General features: G+C 43.8%; 1 pseudogene; it reads left to right on the top strand.

Moving 5' to 3' along the window:
• The first annotated feature begins 453 nt into the window (after window positions 1-453).
• LOC117718666 (zinc finger CCCH domain-containing protein 6 pseudogene) lies at window positions 454-10,699 on the top strand (annotated as a pseudogene).
• Window positions 10,700-12,128: the final 1,429 nt, after the last annotated feature.

Here is a 12,128-nt window from a genome sequence, read left to right as displayed (position 1 = left end):
AGTCACAAGGAACAGTGCCTCAGGCTCTCCCACATGCAGATGAGGTATCTCCAGAAGCCAATAGGCATTATCTGCTGCCAGACCCTAAACCACCCTGAAACTGTATATAAAGGCTCTATTCAAGGGAAGTAAAGTGTGCAAGAATCATCCTGGTGTCCTAGAGTTTCTGTCACAAGAGCTGTAATACTTGGGGAGAGATCTGCTCTCCTGGAACCTGCCTGGGACACCAAGCTGCCTTCTTGCCAGATAGCCAGCTTCTTATTGGCCCAGCCCAGGCTGGCTCAGTGGGAGAAGACAGGTACACTACCTGGGAGTGACTGGGCAGCAACAGTGGCAAGCAAACAGAGGCAGCAGTGGAGGCAGGCAATCTTCCCCCTGCTTGCAATGTGGGCCCTTTGGCTGAGACCTCCTGCACTATGCCAGGCTGGAGATTGAAGGACAGTGGAGACAAGGATGGAGGCAGCAGCAGAGACAGTAGCAAACCCTCCTTGGTCTCATTCTGCCCTTAGGCGGGAGATCATCATGGGACGCCCTCCAGAACAAGAGACCCACAGCTGGCGCCTAAAGTGGGGCTCAAACAGCCATGCAGCCACAGGAACTGATACCATGGAAAGGTGAGCCTCCCAACTCTGGAAACAAGCAACCTGTTATTTCCTCCTGTGTTTTCAGTCAGAGCACTGATTTAAATAAACCAAAGTAACAACTGATACCTTCTGGTCATAGCTACGCTCTGGTGTTGATTGAAGGTTCCTCCAGCCTCTGCTTAAATCCTGACAGCCCACAATGGGCATTGGCAAAGACTCTCTATCTAGACTCTCTTTTAAACAAAAAGAAAAACTTGGTAATGTAGCAGCCATTTAAAAGCCATAGGGCAGCTGCCAGTCATTAAATGTGCAGGAAGGCGTAGCATTTTTGGACCTTTGTGGAATCCCCAAAAGCTGAAAGGCCAAGGGAACTTTCCTATTGGACAAAGTATTTCTCCTCTTTTCTGTCATGGGTAACTCAACATCACATAAGAAATCACCCCAGGCAAGGCAAATATATGCCCTACTAAAGTCCCAAGGAATAAAAATAGCGATAAAACAAGCCTTTTTGTTTTGGGAGGAAGTCTTTCAGATCGCACCATGCATGGATGAGGACAATATTTACAGTCCACACTCATGGAGCAGAGTAGCTTCCCTTATCAAAATCAGAGATTGAAAAAAAAAAAAAAAAACCTTCTGAGTTTTTGCCCATCTTAGCTGCAATATGGCAATGTATAGGTCCATCTAAAATTGAACAGACTGAGAAAAACACAGCTCCTGAGCCCCCTCAGTTAAATAAACCCAATTATCAAGGTCCCCAAAATCACCCTATTTCAGACCTTGCAGCCCTTATCCAACTAATAAGAGAGATGAAATTCATCTACCAACCCCTTCCCCTTATGACTTGGAGGAGATGCCAAACAAACCATCTGCTCCTCCTGCTTCTCCCTCCCCCACACAAAGACAAGGGTCCATTAAAATACCAAAGGAGCTGTTGCCTGCCTCTCCCCTTACTCCAACTCCTACCCAACCAAAGAGAGATAAGTCCCTTCCCCCTCCTTTAAGCTGCAAAAAATGAGAGACCTTCAGAACCTGTAGATAAAACCCTGCCAAATACCATAGTCTCTTATACTCAACCACCAACCACTCAACAAATCTGCAATTTCAGGGACTCTCATGCAAAAACTAACCCTGCCTCCCATGATACTCAGGAATCTGATACAGAACTTGAAACCCAAACTGCTGGAGCATTCCCAGTTAATAGCCACCCCACTAGAGCTAAAACACTTAACTGGTACCCACTCCAATCCTCAGTCCTAAAAGAACTCAGGCAAACAGTGAAGAAAGATGGCTTTCATGTACCATGGAAAAAAATCTCTCCTACAGAGCCATATTACCAATTTAAACACCCCCAATGATTGGAGAGATATTTGCTGTTCTGCTCTTCCTGGTCCAATGTTTCTAGAGTGGGAAGCCTACTTTCATGATGAATGTCTTCAACAAGTCAGGCAAAACCAGGAGAGGGGCAATGACACTACATGGGGGTTTTAAAGAACTCTTTGGCCAGGAAGATTTCTCTACTGGAACTCAGCAGGCAAGTCAGCCAGCAGGGTACTATGAGCAGGTCAGCCTCTGTGCCATTCAAGGCTGAAATAGGCTCACTCCACCCTCAGGGTCACAAGACCCCACCTACTCACTGCTCTCCCTCCATCAGAAGCCTGGAGAATCCCTATCTGATTGTATTCTCAGAACTAAAATGAACTTAGAAAGAAAAATCTTCAACCCCACAGCTAGAGAACTTCTTCTTAAAACCATTGTTTGGGAAGGCATGACTTCTGAGTCTAGGCGAGCTTGCCAGGGTATCTGGGAAGAGCATCACGATAGGTAGATTGTGGCAACTTGAGACATAGAAACCTCATCACACCAGGTTACATCCGTAGCTCAGGCATTTGTGTCAGCAGTAAAAACAAGGAATCTGCTTCAAATGTGGAGAGACAGGACATTGGAGGGATGAATGCCCACTGAACTATTCTTCTATAACAGATTCTAATCCCCCTAAGGGCCTCTGTCCCTGCTGCAGAAAAGGTTTCCATTGGAGGAGGCACTGTACTGCTCGATATGATAAAGATGGTAAATGACTAGAGCCTTTAAACTTCAAATGGGGCAACCTTCAGCCCCGACAGTAAGAGGGACAACTACTCCTGTAGAAGCCTTATGGGTGTTCAACATCTCAGAAGGCTCCCACCCAAAGTTAACCATTAAAATAGATGATAAACCATTCAAGTGTCTTATTGATACTGGGGCAGATAGGACAATTTTAAGACAGCAAGAGGTCCCTCCTACAAGACTGGCAGCTGATCCCTCGGCCCCAGCTTCTAGGCATAGAGGGTACCTCTCACACATTCATCACCAAACAGACCTATAGGTGGGAAGACCAGGATGAGGTTACAGGCCTCATATTCCCCCTGGTCGCTCAAGTAGCCACCACTTTTTTAGGGAGAGATATCTTACAAGGTTCTTACCACCCAAGCAGAAAGAGACCATATTAAGGTAGAGAAAATTACGTATGATGAAAATAGTGCCCCAAAAGATCCAAAAACCTTCCTCCAAATCACCCCCAATTCTATGGGCCACTGTTAGGTTTAGTACTCCCTGCCTTGATTGGCTCTCGTACAGAGCCATCTGGGTCCCACAGTGGCCTCTAGGGAGAGATCTCCTAAGTTTCCTCCTCAAGAGAGAAACATAGAGAACCTCAGAGAACTCATAGAGGGGCAGCTGTCTCTACATATCCACCCCTCCCACGATCCATGGAACACGGCTGTTTTTGCTATAAAAAAGAGCTCAGGGAGGTGGAGACTATTGCAAGATTTGAGGGCAATTAACAAAACTATGAGAATCTGGGGCTCCCCACATCTCAGCTATTTCTACCAATGGTTCCCTATTAGCAATAGGCATAAAAGACTGCTTTTTTTCCATCCCTCTCCATCCCCAGGGCTGTGAACGTTTGCATTCTCAGTCCCCCCCCCCCCATTAACAACTCTGGCCCTGCCTCACAATATTAATGGACTGTTTTTCCCCAAGAAATGGCTAACAGTCCTACCATTTGTCAGGAGGCTGTAGCCACTGAATTAAAACCCTATTTAGACAAAGGACTCAACATCTATTATTATATAGATGACATCTTGGTATGGGGAGATGCTTCTACCTCCCTCTCCCAACTTAAGGACTAGCTAATACCTTCCCTATCTGCCCTAGGATTCAAAATAGCCCCTCACAAAATCCATCTTATCCTTCCCATTGCATTTTTAGGAACAGAGATCTCCCTTACTTCAACACACCCCCTCAAGACCACCCTTTCCTTCCCTCAAAAATTAACTTCCGCATCCCTCCAAAGCTTTTTGCTCAACCTCAGTTGGCTTTGACCCTGGCTCCACCTTCCCACAAGAATCCTTCAACTCTTCTTTAACCTCCTGAAAGGAGATAAAAGTCTCTCCTCCCCAAGAACACTGTCCCCAGAAGCAGTCCAAGCCCTAAGTTCTGTCAATTCAGCCCTAAAAGATATGGCTCTTGCTAGGTATGACTCAAACATACCTGTACATCTCCTTATCTTTAACTCCTCCACTAAGCTTGTAGGAGCCTTTTACCAACCTCAGGGGGTGCTAGAATGGCTCCATACCCCAATGAGTGGTGCACCCCGAATTTTCAATAAAGTAGATACACTTGCCAACATGATTAAAAATGGCAGGGATAGAGCCCTACAAACACTAGGAAAAGAACATGACTTTCTTGTCACCGTCTTCTCCCTCTCTAACATTCAGTGGCTAATCAAAAATCATTCCCCCTTCGCTATCAGCTTAATAGGATTCCCAGGACAAATTGACAGCCATTATCCTGATGAAAAAAAGGGCCTCTGCCCTCCCTCTGTTGTGATGGCTATCACCCAAACAATTCTCAAGAGAGTCCATAGCAGGAACCCCCTCAATATTTACTGATGGAGGCAAGAGGGGACCTGCAGCAGTATTATACTACTTCCCTGGAGATGAACCACTATCTTCTGATTCAAAGAGCTCCCCCATCACCCCCCCAATATAAAGAATTATATGCTATTTACCTAGCTCTGAAAGAAGTCAAAGGCCCCTTTAACCTCTTTTCAGACAGTTTTTATGCTGTCAATTTGCTTCTCTGGTTGTCAAGATCATTTATCAGACTAGATGACAACCCACTTTCCCTTCTACTCATACAGATCTCTGCCCTCCTACAGGAGAGAGCCTCCCTCATCTATATCCAGCACATCCAATTCCACAGTCCCCTGCCAGGTCCTATATCTGAGGGAAATGCAGTCGCTGACCAAATCGCCTCAACAGGGACATTCATAGCCTCCACTGAGCAAGCAGACCAATTTCATTCACGCACACACACAAATCTTAAGGGGCTTCATGTTCACTTCCTTGGCATTCCCCTTGCTCAGCTCCAAAGGATAATAAAAACATGTGCCTCTTGTGCATCCCTCATTACCACCCCAGCTTTACAAACCATGAGCACCAATCTCTGAGGCCTCAAATGCAATGCTTTATGCCAAATTGATGTCACCCACATTCCCCAATTTGGTAGACAAAAATATGTTTTTGTCATCATAGATACTTACTCACATTTTATATGGGCTACAGCCCAGACAGGTGAAAACTCAAAAAAGGCTAATTTACCATATGTTTTCTACCTCTGCCATCATGGGCAGTCCTCAACAGATAAAAACTGATAATGGCCCCACCTTCACTAGCTCTCAATTTAAAACCTTCTGCACATGCTGGGAAATTACCCATCATACAAAAATTCTCGACAATCCTCAGGGCCAAGGAATAATAGAAAGAACACATAGACCCTGGAGGCCCAACTTCTGAAGCAACAAACCACCACCTATTCCCCTAATGTACAATTAATGATGGCCCTGACTACCCTAAACATATTTACCATCTAGAAAACTTCCAAACACCCTCCTATTTCCTTCCCTCCATTGGCACACACCAAAATTAGCTTCCCTTATTCTAGTACTATGGCAAGATCCTTTAGATGGAATTTGGAAGTGAGCAGATTCCCTCCTTACAACTGAGAGGGGTTTTGCTTCTGTTTTTCCACAGGCCCAGCCTAAGCCTATCTGGGTCCCTGCCAGAAATGTCCTATACCACCCCACCAACCAAGAAGATGGCCCGCCTCTCACTGACACATCAAGAACCAAGGAGGGGAAAGAGAAGGTGGAGGAGTCACCATGCCCAGAGGAACAACAGGATCTCCTGGAAGGACATCCATGACCTGGTGATGGCTGCCCAGGCCATGTGACCTCCACAACGCCCCCCCTTTTCTTTTGGTTGTTTTTGTCATCCTTCATGCTAACTCTGCTACTGCCCAGCCTCTCCCTAGCCTTCCCAACACCTACCATTAGAGATTCTATGCTAGGAAAACCTACAACAGACACAATAAACGTATAGGAACCCAGGACTGCCCACTTGAAGAATGTCAAACCAGGATTGAGATTCTCCTACACCTGGAATCCATCTCCATTATCTCCAGCTCTTTTCTCTGCTTTCCTTACTGAAACACAGGTGAAAGTCTCCAGGAGGTCTCCACATATGGAGGTTGTAGATATTGGAGCTGCACAATGGAATCCACTAGTCGCAGTGGCACCATGCTCACCAACCTTAAAACTCATTTTCAGCTTTCCATCAGTGGTCCATGGAATGAATGTTGGCCAAATGGAGTCATGGGTAAACCTTACCCCAATGGCTATGCCAGATACCCCATAGCTGACCCACACATCTCCCATGAACTTGTCCCTGCCCCAAATCTACCTTTTCCCTGCTAATATTATCCAATAGGAAAATCAGTCTCAGGAAGAACTACAAGCTACCCTCTCCTGGCTACAATACATCCAATAAGCTTAGGACCTCCTTCCTTTAAAGGCCCACCCCAATTCTTCCCAATGCTTTTTCTGTGCCTTTCTCTCTCCACTATTATTAACAGCCATTCTCATTAACTTTTTCCTTTATGACCTCCATGGACCCCTGCCCACAAGGAAAACACAGGACATTCCTCTCTTTGACGTACCCCCAACTCTTTGTCTTGTAGGGCCCTCCTCAAAACCCCATTTCACATGTGCCCATAACATTACCATTACCAAATCAGTATGTGTTAACCCTCCTGCCCTCGTCTGGTGCAAAGGCATTAGAGGTGCCTGTATCAACCCTCTTTTTCAGGGCTCCTGTGCCCCCATGATTGTTGTCCCCCAGGTTTATCTCTACTTACCTGAAGAACTTGCCTTGCAGATGGGAGGAGGCCAAAAGAAGAGAGAGATCTTCATCCCTCTGCTCATTGGACTAGGCCTTGCTGTTTCAATTGGTGCTACTGGAACTGCTGGAGCAGCCTTTGTCCAAACACAATATCTGGCTGGCGACTTCAAAGAAAAGCTTGACCAGGCGATGGCCTCTACTACAGACAGCCTTGAATCTCTTCAAATGCCAGATAATCTCTTTAGCAGGAGTTGCTCTCTTGCATCACCTGGCTGGAGACCAAAGGACAGTGGAGACACAGGCAGAGGCAGCAGCAGAGACAGTAGTGAACCCTCCCTGCTCTCACCCTGTCCCCAGCTGGGAGATCATCATGGGATGCCTTCCAGTGTCACTATCCACGTCCGACCTGCGGAATAAGGCAGCGGCAACCATGTTCTTCAAACAGTTTATTCAGCTATCCCTGTACAGTGAGCTTCTTCTCTCTCTCCTCTCCTTCTCTTCTCTTGTCCCACCTCCCCAGCTCCCACAGCCCTTATAAGCATTGCCTTCATCCTATCAGCAACTGCCATGAAGTCACTGATGATTGGCCATTCTCAATGATGCGAGGTGGGGTGATCGGGTAACCATACCTCTCAGCGCATACAACTCCATATATGGAGTTGTCTTTTCTCTCAAGCAATGCCTATGCCAAGTGCCACCTTGTAATGGTGAGAGTGGAGCTGCTTCCCACATTCCAGAACAAGAGACCCACAATGAAGAAGTGTTCCTCTTGCTCTATATTATTGCCAGAATGTACTATCACTTGAGTTTTTTATCTTATCCATTCTGTTGGGTCTAAGATAGTCTTCGAGTTTCCATTGTTGTCAAGAGTCATCATGACCAAGGCAACCCTTATAAAGGATAACATTTAATAAGGGCTGGCTTACTGGTTTGAAGGTTCAGTTCATTATTATCATGGTACGAATCATGGTAAGTTCCAGGCTGGCATGATGCTGGAGGAGCTGAGAATTCTATGTCTTGTTCCAAAGGCAAACAAACAGAAGACTACCTTCCAGGCAGTGAAGAGGAGAATCTCAAAACCCATCCCCACAGTGACACACTTCCTCCAACAAAGCCAGACCTTGTAACATTGCCACCTCTTTATGGACCAAGCATATTCAAACCACCAAAAAGATGAAATATCAGAGACATTTTGATCTGTATTTCCTGATGCCTAAGGTTTTTAAACATTTCTTTAAATGCTTCTCGTCCATTTGAAATGAATCCTCTGTTCAGCTCTGTACCCCATTTTTAACTGGGTTATTTGGGTTGTAAGTGTCTAACTTCTTGAGTTCTTTATGAATTTTGGATATTACCCCTCTGTTAGATGTAAGGTTGCTGAAGATCCTTCCTCTATATGTAGGATGCCATTTTGACAAAGTCAACAATCCTGAACTCTTCAGGGCTCTCAAAGACTGAACCACTAACCAAAGAATATCCATGGGCTCAAACTAGTCTCCCCACACATATATTGTAGATGTGCGGCAGCTTGATCTCCATGTGGTTATCAAACTGAAGCAAGGACTGTCTCTGAAACTGTATCCTATCTGTGGTATATGTTCTTTTAGCTGTGATGCCTTGTCTGTCCTCAGTGAAAAAGGATGTTTCTAGCCCTCAAGTGATTTGATGTGCCAGTATAGGGGGGATATACATGAGGAGGGTCTACCCTTTCAGAGGAGGAAAAGGGTATGGAGGAAGGATTGTGGTGGGTTTGGAGAGGGGGTTGCAATTAGGATGTAAATTGAACAAAAAAAGAAAGAAAAAAAGGAAGGAAGGAAGGAAGGAAGGAAGACAGACAGACAGACAGACAGACAGACAGACAGACAGAAAGAGAAAGGAAGGAAGGAAGAAAGGAAGGAAAAGGAAAAATTATGACACAAGGATAAACAATAAGGCATATAAATGCCCAACACTAAAGCACTGTTAGTTGCTATACTGATATTATTATATTCTAATAAACTATAATAATTATAACAGTCACAACATTTCATTGTGAAAAAGCATTCCTCTATTTCTGTTAACTTAACTGGCAAGTTGTACTTTCTGCTGGTATCAACCACAATTGCACTGTTTAATCAATCTTCTTTTGGTTAATTATTAAGTCAGAATCATACCACTCATTTCTTATTTTTACCTTCATTTCTTACTTATCTCATGTCCCTGGGGAGACAGACGAGAAGATTATGATGTACTTATGAGGGAGCAGCCAGCTTGGGACCCCACATGATCAAAGAAATTTAATTCATATCTGACTTCAGCTGCTTTTAGCATGTTTCCTTAGCATGCTTTAGAAGATCTTTTAGGATGTCTACAGAGGCCACCTTATCATGTCAGATATCCTCCTGAGTGTTCACCCAGCCTCATAGAACATCAAGCAAGGAAGAAGATGATACAGTTAACTGGTATTCCAGTAGTGAAGAGGAAGAAGGAAGTGGTGTCAAGTCAATACTGAAGACATTACAGAAACAAGCAGGAACTCTAAGAAATCAGCAACACCTTCCCACAGAGCTCAGCATTCCTACTGATCCAAGACTTGCTAAAGAGAAAAGGAAAGGAAATCAAGTGGTTGACCCAAGACTTCGGACTGTCCCAAGGCAAGATAATAGAAAGCCACATGAGTCTGTCCCAATGGATCTTAGACTTGTGTGGGATCCCAGGAAATTCAGAGGGAATGGAGGTGCTCCTGGGGGCTCTTCAGCTAGTGCAGCAAAGTTTGATTTACGTCATACAAATGCTGGTGCAAATCACAAACCCAAAAGAAGATATGATGATGATGAAGACAAAGAAAGAGAACTGAGAGAAAAGGCCTTCTTAATACCTTTGGATTCTTCACCTGGTGTAATCCTCCAGGATCCAAGGTCACAGTTAAGACAGTTCAGTCATATTAAAATGGATGTTATTCTAAACAAACCCAATTTTGCAAAACACATTGTGTGGGCTCCAGAAGACTTACTTCCAGTACCTTTACCTAAACCTGATCCAGTATCTTCAATCAATTTACCTCTACCCCCACTTATAGCTGACAGAGGCTCAATAGATTATGGAATACAAAGAGTGATCATCGGGGTGCCCTGTCCCTTAATCCAGCACCAGCAGTCAAAGCCAAAATGAGTGTAACACAGAGAGGGCTGCTTAGAGCGGGCTGGAGACTCAATCAGTTCAGGAGGTAAACTAGGAGACCCTCGGCTGCAAAAGAATTTTGATCCTAGGCTCCATAGACTGCCCAATACAGAGTCTCATCAAGTGGCTATAAAGGACTCACATTCATCAAGGAGTGCCCTGCCCTTAGCCAGATGGAACCCTGCTTTGTCACAGCCCTCAACAGCAGCACCTGTTAATGTTGCTTCTGTGACTCTTCCTCTGTATGCCCCCAAACTCTCTTCAGATGACCTCCCACCAGGAGCTTCAAGTTCAGTTCTTAGTGGCATTAGCTTGTATGATCCTAGGGACAAGGGCTCACTGTCTGCAGCAGAGCTGTCGGCCATTGCTTCAGGAGAAAATACAGAGAACCAGGAGAGTGGCTTAAAAAATAGTGATAAAAACCACCCTTCCCCTGGAGAAGTGATCACACCACAAAACACTGCTGCAGACATTGAAGTTCCTGTTGATGGGCCAGTCGACACACAGGCAGACATTCCCAGGAGTGCTGATAAGGTTCAAGTCCCTGCTGTGCACAGTCTTCCTATTCCAGCCTTAACAGGCTTAATTAGACCTCCATACAGTGATCCAAGGCAGGCAAGAGAGCCAGGAGAGGTAAGCCCGACCCCAGATGATGATCCTAGTGAAGAAGCAGATGACAAATCTCTGAAGGAGGTTTTTAAGACATTTGATCCAGCCGCATCACCGTTTTGTTAGCTGTTGTGTAATTAAGCTGTTCTCATTCTAACTATCACAATTCTCTGCTGTTTTGTAACTTGTTTACCCCTATAGTTTATTTATTTTTTAAATTATAAACATTTTTCAGCTGCTAGTATCAGAGCCACATGAACTTATATCCTCTAAAGTCTGTGGTATTTTATATAATATTTTTATAACTTCAAGAGACTGTAGTATAGAAATACATATCATGTTAGCTTTAGTAAAAGTATTTTTATTGTTAAAAGTGAACCATCATGAACGCAACACTCAGCCTGAGTATATGCCAGTTGTCTTTCTTAATCATTGTTTAGGTTAACAATTACCACTTTTATATGGTTGTTTAGTTTCAAGCAATCTGATACACATTACTTTTGAGAATCAGTATTTTAACTAGGATCCTTTCTGTCAGCACAAAACTGATTAGTGTATAACGCCAACTGCTACGTAAAATGCAAGGTGAAAACTTTTAAAACCATGATTAGCTCAGCTTATGTTTAAGGGCATCACTTTATTAGCATTGGCAATACTGTTGGTGTACATGAAGCACTTGAATGTTGTATCTTTTAAAAGTATTTTATTGTACACTGTATCATAGAAGCTGAAGGAATATAAATAAATGTTTTGCTATAGTGAAAAATTTCCAGGTTCTCTAACAGAACTTTTAAAATTTAAGTTTTCATATTAAATAGTTAAGAGTTTATTGCTGTATCACATTGTGATGTTTATGTATTTCAGTGTTTTGTCTTTAGCAGCATAATTTTTATCTTTTTCAAATGATGTAACTGCAATAATTGTGCTCATCATGACTGTGGCAATTTTTAACAGAATTTTCAAAGTGAGCCCATAGTAATTATTATGCTGATAATGTTTTAAATGTCTAGATTCTATATTTTTTCTTGCATAGCAAAAACAAAACAACAAAGACAAAAATCACTCCATTGAGATGGCAGGTATATTCCATTGCATATGGTTCTAATAAACAACATTTTAGATCAAAAAAAAAATTAAAAAGGGGGACCTGTTGGGGGCCGACTTTTAGCAGAAAGCTGCTATCAGCTTTGCAGCCATCTTGAGCCATATACCCTGACATGACAGCTGAGAACACTCCGATAATCTTGGTTTAGATACCTTGAGATTAAAGGTGTGTGAGATTAAAGGTGTGTGACTTAAGAAGTATAGAGATCAGGGTTAGAGACAAGACCTAAGGGCATGATTAAAGGTGTAACTTAGAGGCGTGGCTTAGAAGTGAGACATATAAAAGGCAGAGACTGAACAGATCAGAATTCAGACATTAGGGAGACTATAGAAGACAGAACCAGACATTAGGGAGACAAGAGAGAGAGATTCATACACATCAGACATTAGGTAGAATCTGCCCTCACCCTCACTCTTGCTGAACCCCAACCCGCAGACCAGAGCAGCAGCT

Source organism: Arvicanthis niloticus, chromosome 13 (genome assembly GCF_011762505.2).
Source record: "Arvicanthis niloticus isolate mArvNil1 chromosome 13, mArvNil1.pat.X, whole genome shotgun sequence".
NCBI classification, from domain to species: Eukaryota; Metazoa; Chordata; class Mammalia; order Rodentia; family Muridae; genus Arvicanthis; species Arvicanthis niloticus.
This window is presented reverse-complemented; position numbering and strand designations above follow the sequence as displayed.